Genomic DNA, 12068 nt, shown 5'->3' on the forward strand with positions numbered 1-12068 from the left:
AAGTCGATCCTCCATTCCTGGGTTGGGAAGAGCGCCCTTCTTTGAACGATAATTTCGCAAGAGAGCAAGTGTAGACGATCTGCGGTCTGCTCTTTCGAAGGAGGGAGTCCTCCATGGCAGCAATCAGCTGGCAGGCAGCAGCACCACTCACAGCACAGACGGAGCTCTATGGTTCTAGCGTCTGGCCATGCTTAAGAGGATGCAGGCTCCCAGAAACCCTCAGGCAGGAAGCTGAGAGCGTGCAGCCAGCAGTGAGGCCACACTGCTCTGCAGCTCACCAGCCCTCGCGCCGGCCAGCCAGTCCCCGACACCACCTGGACCCATGGCCAGCCACCCAGACCCCCGCCCACCCCAGGGGCCCTCCAAAGACACTGGGGAGTCGTCCCAGGAGGCAGGCCAGGCCCCCAAGCGCTGAGCCCCCTCCTGGACAGAGGCCGAGATCCAGGACCTCCTCTCCCTCTGGGAGGAAGAGGAGGTCCTCCAACAAACGGGTCCATCGCTGCAATGCGGTTGCCTTTCAGCAGCTGGCAAAGGGGCTGCTCAGCCGCAGCCACCCCACCCGCACACCAGACCAGGTCTGGTCAAAAGTCAAAGAACTGCGGCAGGGGTATTGCAGGGCCCGGGGTGCAGCCGGGCGGTTGGGGGCAGCCCCCACAAGCTGCCCCTACTACTAAGAGCTCCACTGCCACCGAAGGAGGCCAGACCCTCCCACCATCTTCCTCGATACTTCCATTGGTGACACTGAGCCAGAGATGGCGACCGAGGGCGAGGAGCACCCGGGGTCGTTCGCCAGAACCAGTTGGCCACAGACAGCACGGCCACTCGACCCCACCAGCGATGATAAGGGCTCAAGCGAGGGGGCCCTCGTCATCAACCTCTCATCTGGCTGTCCAGCTGGGCCCCATCCAACCGTGCCTTGCCTGCCTTCCTGGAGGGACCCCTAGGTAGGTGGCGTGCGCACCAGCCCTAGTGCCCAGGGAGGGAGTGTCAGGTCCCACCCGGGGCGGCCACAGGCATCCCACACGGCCACCAGTCCAGGTGCATGCGGACCCTGGACAGCTATGTTTCCCGGGCTCTCAGGGGGATGATGCGTGGAACTCAGCACCACATAGATGGGATAGCATCAGGGGCTGCCCAGACTTGGAGGCAGCGGGGAACAGCATGGGGGCGGCATGTTCCCGGTACCCCTGTGGGGCACCCAGGGACATGTACCCTGGGGAGGGGGCCAGGACACAGGGACCTGCACCTGGGACTAATGGCCCGTTCCCCGCTCCCCTGCCGTCTCCACAGCTCCTGCAGCCAGTGGCTGGCCCAGCCCCACCACGGAGTGTGAAAGGGAGTGGCCTGGATCCCAAGCAGGAACTGTGAGGGGGCGCGGGCCACCCGCCGGCGCCACCAGTGTGGCGACGAGGAGGCAGCGGGACACCGCCCATACCACAGCTCTGCAGGACCTTACTGGCGTGCTGCGGGAGTGGCTTGCCATGGAGCGGCAGGCCTGGGACTGGGTTGCAGTGAACATGGATGCCCTCACCTGGGCCGTGGTGGGCCACTTAGACCCAGGTGCCACCCCATTGCAAGCCACTCCCACACCCGCCCCCCCCCACCGCCCCCCCACCATCCCTCATTCCCCTGTCACCCAGCTGCCCCCCCCCACCTCCCCAGTCCCCTGGTCAGCCTCCCCACCCCCCGACCTCAACCACCTCCCCAGTTCCCCGGTCAGCTTCCCCACCCCCGACATCTCCTGCCCCCCGCAGCCTCTCCGCCACGCCCCCCACCTCACCCCATGCAGTGAACCCCTCCCCACAAGCCCGACCTCTCTGCCCTTGTCCCAACCCACCTGCCCCCATCTGCCCTGATGCAGCTGGCCCATATGTTGATGGCCAGGGCTGGCCAAGGTGAGGCCATTCCCCGCCGCCCCCAACACCTCCCATGACAACCCCAGGGAGCCTGCAGGGGCCCCTCCCCAGCAGCGCCCCTCCCTCCCCATGCCACCTGCCCCAGCCTAGCCACAACAGACCACCCGGACCTGGGGAGGAAGAGGCGGACGTGGGCGAAAGGGATCCCATCCCGCAACCCCCATAAATGAATAGGGCCTTCTGCCCTGACCTTCGGCCCTCCCAGGGTCTGGAGGGTGACCACCTGGAGCCACAACGCCCCTGTATATAGTCCCCCCCCCAACCCCCCTTCTGTGATACCCCCTGTATATAGTCCCCCCCCGCCCCACTTTCTATGATACCCCCTGTATATAGTTCTCTCCAGCCCCTCTTTCTGTGATACCCCTCCCTGTACATAGGCAGCAAAGCCGTAGTATCAGTTAAGTAAAGTGTTTATTTTGTGGTTCCACCTGGGTGCCCTGTGCATGTGTGGGAGTGGTGGGGTGTGAATGGGGGTGAGGTGGTTACTGTGGTTCCCACTCAAAGGCCTGGTGCAGGGCCTCCCGTACTTGCACCCCATCCTGCTGGGCCTGGTGGCATGGGGCAGCAGGGGGCTGCTCATACCTGTGCCCTGCCTCAACGGCCCACCCATCCATGAATGGCTCGTGCTTTGCCTCCACAAGGTTGTGCAGGGCACAGCAGGTCCCAGCCACTGCTGGAACACGGGGGAGGCCAACTTCCAGCCTCGTGAGGAGGCATCTGAAGCGCCCTTTCAAGCGGCCAAATGCCCACTCCACTGTGTTGTGGGCCCGGTTCAGCCGCTCATTAAAAACGTCCTGGCTGGGCTGTGTGTGTCCCGTGTATGGCCTCATGAGCCATGCCTGCAGGGGGTAGGCCATGTCTGCCACGATGCAGGGTGGCATTGTGGTGTCCCCAGTGGGGAGTGCCCACTGAGGGGTGAAGGTCCCCTCGGCCATGCGGCGGCCCAGCCCCGAGTTCTGGAACACCCTGGCATCATGGGCATGGCCGAACCAGCCCACACAGATGTCCTGGAACCCACCATTGGCATCGATGAGTGCCTGCAGGACCATGGAGTGGTAGCCCGTCTGGTTTATGAAAGCCCCGCCGCTGTGCTCTGGAGCCTGGATGGCGATGTGTGTGCTGTCCAGGGCCCCGAAGCAGTTTGGGAAGCCCAACTCCTCGAAGCCCTGGATGGCATCGTCCAGGTCCCTGACATGGACCATCTGCCACAGGAGGACCCTGTTGATGGCCCGGATGACCTGCAGGGAGCAGGAGGAGGATGCACTCATGAGCATGGGGTGGGGTGTAGCATGCCCAACCATCCCTGTCCCCTGCAGGGCAGGCCTCCCTGGGGCCCCTGTCCCCGTCCCTGTCCCGTCCCCAGTGGGGGCTGCCCTGTTGTCCTCGATGGTGCCCCATGCTGGAATGCCCCCCATCCTCTGGGCCCCACACGTGCATGGCTTACCTCATTGAGGATGGCCCCAGTGGTGGCTCTGCCCACCCCGAACTGACCCCAATGGCTCGGTGGCTGTCCAGAGTAGCCAGTTTCCAGAAGGCGATGGCCACCCTTTTCTGGAGCGGGAGCTCTGGCCTCATGCAGTGGCCTGGTGCTGGAGGGCTGGGGTGAGCCTGTGGCACAGCTCTAGGAATGACCCCTTGGTCATCTGGAAGTTCTGTAGCCACCAGTCATCACCCCAGTCGTCCAGCACCAGCCGGTCCCACCAGTCGCTGCTTGTGGGGAAGCTCCACAGGCAGCAGATGCCCCAGGGGACCGGCTGGGGATGTTGTGCCCTCTGGATGACTTCCAGGAGGGTGGCTAGTAGGCTGGCTGCCCGTAGCCACTGCTGCGTGGTGGCCAGGGTCACAGCCAGTGCACTGGCCACAGCCTTGATGGGGATGGGGGCTGCTCGGGTTCCATGGGGGCCCGGGGTGCCTCCTCTGATCCTTGGTGTGCAAGCCTGGGGACAGGTGGCTGGCCCTCAACGTGTGCGGGCTGACGTATGGGATGGCGGGGGGGCCTTTAAGGGGATGACAGGCCGCGGTCCCAGAAGGGCTCATCCGCCATGAGACCCTGCCTGCAGGACCTCCTGTGCCTGTAGTTTCAAAAGAGCGCCCTGCATAGTGTGGATGCTCATTTTCGAAATTGCACTCCGGAACTTTCGAAAGAGCGGATCACACCTTCCGTCTCTGTTTTTCCTGTGTGGATGCTCCCTTTCGAAAGAACAGCTTTTGATGTTCTGTGTCAAAAGCCATCCTTTCAAAAGGGGGCTGTAGTGTAGACACAGCCTAAGTGATTTTTAACTTGCTCTTTTTTTTTAATTTTATCTTCTAAACCTACCCCTTTCCCACTAGCATTCACTACGTTGGGTGTTCCTTCTTCAGCCTTCTCAGTGAAGACTGAAACAAAGAAGTCATTAAGCATCTCTGCCATTTCCAAGTTTCCTGTTACTCCCTGTTTCTCCCTCCTCACTGAGCAATGGGTCTACCCTATTCTTGGTCTTCCTCTTGCTTCTAATGTATTTATAAAAAGTCTTCTTGTTTCCCTTTATGCCTGTAGCTAATTTGAGCTCATTTTGTGCCTTTGCCTCTCTAATCTTGCCCCTGCATTCCTGTGTTGTTTGCCTGTATTCATCCTTCATAATTTGCCCTAGTTTCCATTTTTTATATGATTGCTTTTTTATTTTGAGATCACGCAAGATCTCCTGGTTAAGCCAAGGTGGTCTTTTGCCATATTTTCTATCTTTCCTATGCAGAGGAATGGCTTGCTTCCGGGCCCTTAATAATGTCCCTTTGAAAAACTGCCAACTCTCCTCCGTTGTTTTTCCCCTCAGTTTTGCTTCCCATGGGACCCTACCTAACAGCTCTCTGAGTTTACCAAAATCCGCCTTCCTGAAATCCACTGTCTCTATTTTGCTGTTCTCCCTTCCACCCTTCCTTAAAATTGTGAACTCTATGATTTCATGATCACTTTCACCCAAGCTGCCTTCCACTCTCAGATTCTCAATCAGGTCCTCCCTATTTGTTAAAATCAAATCTAGGACAGCTTCCTGCCTGGTAGGTTTTTCACCCTTCTGAAATAAAAAGTTGTCTCCAAAGCAGTCTAAAAACTTATTGGATAGTCAGTGTGCCGCTGTGTTAGTTTCCCAACATATATCTGGATAGCTGAAGTCCCCCATCACCACCAAATCCTGGGCCCTGGATGATTTTGTTAGTTGTTTAAAAAAAGCCTCATTCACCTCTTCCATCTGGGTAGGTGGCCTGTAGTAGATGCCTAGCAGGACATCACCCTTGTTTTTTACCCCTTTTAGCTTCATCCAGAGGCTCTCAACACATCCATTTCCTATTTCCATCTACACCTCAGTCCAACCGTGTACATTTTTAATATACAAGGCAACACCTCCTCCCTTTTTCCCATCTATCCTTCCTGAGCAAGCTGTACCCTTCCATACCAACATTCCAATCGTGTATTATCCCACCAAGTTTCTGTGATGCCAACAACGTCGTAGATGTATTTATTTATTAGCACTTCCAGTTCTTCCTGCTTATTACCCATACTTCTTGCATTTGTATATAGGCATCTAAGATATTGATTTGATCTTGCCTCCCAGTTTTGCCCTGACCCTCCTTTTTCTCTGCCATTGTAGCCCATGCTCCCTCCTATTTCTGACCCATCTCCCAAGTCTCCATCTTCTCTACTTACCTGTGGGCTTTGCTCCCCTGTCCCCCGTCGAACCTAGTTTAAAGCCCTCCTCACTAGGTTAGCCACTCTGTGTCCAAATAGGGTCTTCCCTCTCCTTGAAAGGTGAACAACATCTCTTTCTGATGTCTTTTGCTATTTTTATATTTCAGTACTGCCTGGATAACCTAATTCAGCCTAACATTTTTTCTGTCTTCTTCAGACTCCAGTTCTGAATTGTATTGTTCAGTTGTTGTTGTTTTTTTTTCCCATAACTCTTTTTGGTGAATCTAGTATTAAAATTATTACTGTTTAATTTATCAGTCTCATGTAGGACAGTTACTCAGATTTGTCACCTAAAGAGAATGATTCAGGTGTGGGGGCCTCCCCACCCACATTTTCTACACTGAAGATTGATTCATTCATTTAGTTTCTCTGCAACAACCTTTTCTGCCTTGAATGATCCTTTTATCACATTGATTGTCCAGTGGCCTCACTTGCTTAGTAGGCTTTCTGGGTCTGGTGCATTTTAAGGAAGGGTTTTTAGTTTTTACATTTTCAGCTAGGTGCTCTTCAAGTCCTTTCTTGGCCTGTCTAATTATGCTTTCACGTGTGACTTGCCAGAGCTGCCAGAGAACCATTTCTGAATGTAGCAGAAGGAATTGTTAGGCTCATGTGGAAATCCACCTTATTCTAGACAACATAGGTATCACGAAGGAGGACAGGGCAGTGGTAGTAAAATGTAAATCTGCAAATATGTACTAATAATGGGACTCACCATGCAGAGGAATATGAAATTAAGCTTTTAAAATAAATAATGGAGTTCTTGGTGATTGCTAAACACACCTCAGGGTCAGGGTCAGGATCAAAATTCATAATTTCAGTAGAGGGCTGATTTGGGTTAATAAGACCACTGTCATTTATTTCCTTTTTCATATTCAGTCATTTCTAACATCACTTAATGGAGAGGAATTGGAAACTGTGAAAAATTACTTAATAATAATAATAAGAAGAAGAAGAAGAAGAAGAAGAAGAAGAAGAAGAATACCATACTGGGATGAAAGCATATTTTTTAAGAACTTTGTTATGACTGCCCTAGCCAGAACAGAGATGACATTTTCAAATATCAGATTGTTTGTAGCTTAGCAAACTGAAACTGAAACCAGGGCTCCTGCAAACAGGCCGACTGCTAACAGGCAGCAGTTTTGAAATGGGCTCTCCTGGTGAAGGAGGGGGCAAACTACAGCACCTTCAGGTAAGTGGCTGTCTAGAGTGTGTGGGTGTTTGTGTTTGGGGGTTCTGGGCTTGTGTTTGTCTGTTTGTTTGGAGTTTGGAGTGCTGAGCTGTCTGTTTGAAAGGCCATGTGCTCAGGCTGGCAGTTGGAAGCTGTGAGCCTTCATTAGGTTTGAAATCGAAACCTCTGTGCTGATTGGCTGAGCTGTAGCCAGAGGGAGGGGCTATCAGAAAGACCAGAGCCTTTTAAACCCTGCTGGCAAGCAACCAGGGTGCTTGCAGCTGGGGCTTTTGCAAACAGGCCAACTGCTAACAGGCGGGAGTTTTGAGAGGGGGGCTTAGAGGGAGCTAGTTACTTCTAACGTCCTTAAATCTTTTATAACAGCCCCATCTGAAACTTTTACTTAAGAATCCCATATAGAATTAAGTTAAATCAGAGGAGGAAATGGAGGCAGAAGACCAGCAGCAGAGTGGGGGCTATCCTGTTTATTGTGTTGAGTGTAATATGTATGATTACCTACCCTGTGGGCGGGTGGCTTGTGTGTGCACTTGATGCAAGGAGCTCCTGGCCCTCAGAGACTGAGTGAGGGCTTTGAGACCAGGGTGGCTGAACTGGAGGAGCTAAGGGAGGCAGAGATGTATGCTGATGACGCTTTCCAGGACGTAGTAGGTCTGTCCCACCTCCAATCTGACAGCCCCGATGCTGTTAAGGAGGATGAAAGGCTCAGGGAAGGAGAGCAGTCAATGGGAGCAGAGGGAAACCATCCCATAGTTGGGACCCTCCTTCCAGAGGGTGCTATGGTATCCTCTTGCGCCGAGGATACCTCTCCGGGGGAGGGAACGCCAGTTGTTGGGAAGAGGCAGGTGTTAGTAGTGTGTGATTCGATCATTAGAAATATAAATAGTTGGGTTTGTGATGACCGGGAGAACCGTATGGTGACTTGCCTGCCTGGTGTGAAGGTTGTGGATCTTTCAAGGCATCTACACAGACTTATATGCAGTAGTGGGGAGGAGCCGGTGGTAGTGGTACATGTAGGTACCAATGACATAGGGAAGGGTAGGAGAGATGTCCTGGAGGCCAAATTTAGGTTGCTAGGAAGGAGACTGAAATCCAGGACCTCTATGGTGGCATTCCCAGAAATGCTGCCAGTTCCACGTGCAGGGCCAGGTAGGCAGGCAGAACTTCAGAGTCTCAATGCGTGGATGAGACGATGGTGTAGGGAAGAAGGGTTTAGATTTATTAGGAACTGGGGACACTTTTGGGGTAGGGGGAGCCTATACAGGAAGGATGGGCTCCACCGAAACCAAGGTGGATCCAGGCTGCTGGCATTAAACATTAAAAAGGTCATAGAGCAGTGTTTAAACTAAGAGATGGGGGAAAGCTGACTGGTGCGGAGAAGCACGTGGATCAGATGGAGACTTCTCTTAGGTGAGACTCCATTGATAGAGATTCTCTAGAATTCAGTCAGAAAGAGAAGAAGGGAGATGATAGATTATGGGCCAGAGCAGACGGGAAAAAAATGCAATACGTCAGGGAAGGGCAGGCATATGAATAGTGGTAGTTTTTTAAAGTGCTTTTACACAATGCTAGAAGTCTGTCTAATAAGATGGGTGAATTAGAGTACTTTATGTCAAAGGAGGAAATTGACATAATAGGCATCACGGTAACCTGGTGGAATAAGGCAATCAGTGGGACACTATCATATCGGGATATAAAATATATTGGAAGGACAGAATGGGTCGAGCGGGTGGCAGAGTGGTACTGTAAGTGAAAGATAATATGGAATCAAATGAAATAATAATCCTAAATGAATCAAAATGTTCCATAGAATCACTATGGATAGCAATTCCTTACTCTGATGGAAATACAGCACTAGGGATATATTATCGACCACCTGACCAGGACAGTGACAGTGATGCTGAAATGCTAAGGGAGATTAGAGAGGCTATCAAAATAAAAAACTCACTAATAATAGGATATTTCAATTATCCCCATATTGACTGGGTACATGTCACCTCAGGAAGGGATTCAGAGAGAAAATTTCTTGATGCCTTAAATGACTGCTTCTTGGAGCAGCTGGTACAGGAACCCACACAGGGAGAGGCAATTCTTGATTTAGTACTGAGTGGAACACAGGATCTGGTCCAAGAGGTAACTATTACAGGACCACTTGGAAATAGTGACCATAACATAATAACATTTAATATTCCTGTGTTGGGAAGAACACCGCAACAGTCCAACACTCTGGTATTTAATTTCAGAAAGGGGAATTACACAAAAATGAGGAGGTTAATTAAGCAGAAATTAAAAGGTAGCGTAACTAGAGTAAAATCCCTGCAAGCTGTGTGGAAACTTTTCAAAGATACCATATTAGAGGCCCAACTTAAATGTATACCCCAAATTAAAAAACACAGCAAGAGACCTAAAAAAGAGCCACCATGGCTTAACAACCATGTAAAAGAGGCAGTGAGAGATAAAAAGACATCTTTTAAAAAGTGGAAGTCAAATCCTAGTGATTAAAATAGAAAGGAACATAAACACTGCCAAATTAAATGTAAAAATGTAATAAGAAAAGCCAAAAAAGATTTTGAGGAACAGTTAGCCATAAATTCAAAAAACAATAGTAAAATGTTTTTTAAGTACATTAGAAGCAGGGAGCCTGCTAAAAAATCAGTGGGACCCCTGGATGATAGAGACATAAAAGGAGAATCAAGGAAGATAATGCCATTGCGGAAAAACTAAATGATTTCTTTGCTTCAGTCTTCACGGCTGAGGATGTTAGAGAGATTCCCAAATCTGAGCTGTCCTTTATAGGTGACAAATCTGAGGAACTGTCCCAGATTGAAGTGTCATTAGAGGAGGTTTTGGAACTAACTGATAAGCTAAACAGTCACAAGTCTCCGAGACCAGATGGTATTCACCCAAGGGTTCTGAAAGAACTCAAATGTGAAATTGCGGAACTATTAATGGTGGTTTGTAACCTATCCTTTAAATAAGCTTTGGTACCCAATGATTGGAAGACAGCTAATATAACACCAATATTTAAAAAGGGCTCTAAAGGAGACCCTAGCAATTATAGACCGGTAAGTCTAATGTCAGTACTGGGCAAATTAGTAGAAACAATGGTAAAGAATAAAATTATCAGACACGTAGAGGAACATGATTTGTTGGGAAAAAGTCAGCATGGTTTCTGTAAAGGGAAGTCGTGTCTTACTAATCTATTAGAGTTCTTTGAAGGGGTTAACAAGCATGCGGATGGGGGGATTCAGTAGACATAGTATACTTAGATTTCCAGAAAGCCTTTGACACAGTCCCTCACCAAAGGCTCTTACGTAAGTTAGGTGGTCATGGGATAGGACGAAAGATCCTTTCATGGATTGGGAACTGGTTAAAAGACAGGAAGCAAAGGGTAGGAATAAATGGTAAATTTTCATAATGGAAGGGGGTAACTAGTGGCATTCCCCAAGGGTCAGTCCTGGGACCAATCTTGCTCAACTTATTCGTCAATGATCTAGAGAAAGGGGTAAGCAGTGAGGTGGCAAAGTTTGCAGATGACACCAAACTGTTCAGGATAATCAAAACCAAAGCAGACTGTGAAGAACTTCAGAAAGATCTCAGCAAACTGAATGACTGGGCAGCAAAATGGCAAATGAAATTTAATGTGGGTAAGTGTAAGGTAATGCACATTGGGAAAAATAACCCCAGTTATACATACAATATGATGGGGGGCAAATTTAGCTACAACAGATCAGGAAAGGGATCTTGGAATTATAGTGGATAATTCTCTGAAAACATCCATGCAGTGTGCAATGGCACTCAGTAAAGCAAATAGGATGTTAGGAATAATTAAAAAAGGGATAGAAAATAAGACGAAGAATATCTTACTTCCCCTTTATAAAACTATGGTACGCCCGCATCTTGAGTACTGCATGCAGATGTGGTCTCCTCACCTCAAAAAAGATATATTGGTTAGAAAAAGTTCAGAAAAGGGCAACTAAAATGGTTAAGGGTTTGGAATGGGTCCCATATGAGGAGAGGCTAGAGCGAATGGGACTTTTCAGTCTCGAAAAGAGGAGACTGAGGGGAGATATGATAGAGGTACATAAAATCATGAATGGTGTGGAGAAAGTGAATACAGAAAAGTTATTTACTTGTTCCCATAATATAAGAACTAGAGGACACCAAATGAAATTAATGGGTAGCCGGTTCAAAACTAATAAAAGAAAGTTTTTCTTCACACAGCGCACAGTCAACCTGTGGAACTCCTTACCGGAGGATGCTGTGAAGGCCAGGGCTATGTCTACACTAGCCCCAAACTTCGAAATGGCCATGTAAATGTAAATAGCCATCTATGGACCTAACCTCCAAATATTTATCGAGCTCTTTTTTAAAGTCTGTTAGAGTCCTGGGCCATGTCTACACTAGCTCCAAACTTCGAAATGGCCATTTACATGGCCATTTCGAAGTTTACTAATGAAGCCCTGAAATACATATTAAGCGGCTCATTAGCACGCGGGCGGCTGCGGCACTTCGAAATTGACGCGGCTCATCCCGATGGGGCTCCTTTTCGAAAGGACCCCGCCTACTTTGAAGTCCCCTTATTCCTGTCAGCAGATGGGAATAAGGGGCCTTCGAAGTAGGCGGGGTCCTTTTGAAAAGGAGCCCCATTGGGACGAGCCACGCGGCAGCGAGCAGCGTCAATTTCGAAGTGCTGCAGCCACCCGCATGCTAATGAGGAGCTGAACATGTATTTCAGGACTTCATTAGTAAACTTCGAAATGGCCATTTACATGGCCATTTCGAAGTTTGGGGCTAGTGTAGACACGGCCCAGGACTCTAACAGACTTTAAAAAAGAGCTCGATAAATATTTGGAGGTTAGGTCCATAGAGGGCTATTAGCAAGGGGCAAGGTATGGTGCCTAGCCTTTTGTCGAAGGCGGGAGATGGATGGCAGGAGACAAATTGCTTGATCATTGTCTTTGGTTCACCTCCTCTGGGGCACCTGGCATTGGCTACTGTCAGCAGACAGGATACTGGGCTAGATGGACCTTTGGTCTGACCCAGTATGGCCGTTCTTATATTCTTTCACATCATGGCAGAAAGGGGAGCCAAAGGTCAAAGGGTGTATGACACTACAACTTGGAACATTGTGTTCTATACTATGAAAATAAGTGGAAGAAAGAATTGTACAAATTGTATCAGAAAGGGCTATCTTTTTTCTTTCAAAGAGAGACCCTATTACTTGTATTGTTTAGTTGTACTG

Source organism: Carettochelys insculpta, chromosome 4, assembly GCF_033958435.1.
Source record: "Carettochelys insculpta isolate YL-2023 chromosome 4, ASM3395843v1, whole genome shotgun sequence".
Classification (NCBI taxonomy): Eukaryota; Metazoa; Chordata; order Testudines; family Carettochelyidae; genus Carettochelys; species Carettochelys insculpta.